This window comes from Sinocyclocheilus grahami, unplaced genomic scaffold (assembly GCF_001515645.1).
Source record: "Sinocyclocheilus grahami isolate Dianchi unplaced genomic scaffold, SAMN03320097.WGS_v1.1 scaffold576.1, whole genome shotgun sequence".
NCBI classification, from domain to species: Eukaryota; Metazoa; Chordata; class Actinopteri; order Cypriniformes; family Cyprinidae; genus Sinocyclocheilus; species Sinocyclocheilus grahami.
In genome coordinates, this window is record NW_015505755.1 from 584,468 (window position 1) to 584,988 (window position 521).

Here is a 521-nt window from a genome sequence, read left to right on the forward strand (position 1 = left end):
ATATGGCAGCTCTCTTCTTGCACCGTTGCCAGTCGACAGGAGCATTAAACACCTGCTGGCGCAATCAGGAAATTCTGCCAAGGCTAGAATTTTTAGTATTACCAAGAAAATTAAATTTTGAAGCATTCATTTTTATTTTTAGTTCCATAGCAAACATACCAAAAACATTTTTGATGGACAATTTTTTTTAATCATAAGATGCAACAAAAAACGTATACAATTTAAATTGTTTGATAAGGCAAATTTCTAAATATAGTTGTGGTTTTGAGTGTTATATTATGTCATTAGTGGTATACACATATTTACTGCAAAGTATGATCATGTCTTCACTGTAAAAAAAATGGTATGAGCTATCTACTTAAAATTATTGTAATAATATTAAACGTAATATTTGAGTAATTTAAGGCTTGATTTTTTTATGGAATCTACTTGAATAAATCATGTCAAATATCCTAAATTATTTAATCTATGACGCAATGTGTCAACAATAAATTGATTCTCAAAGGTCTGTGAATTTGTGT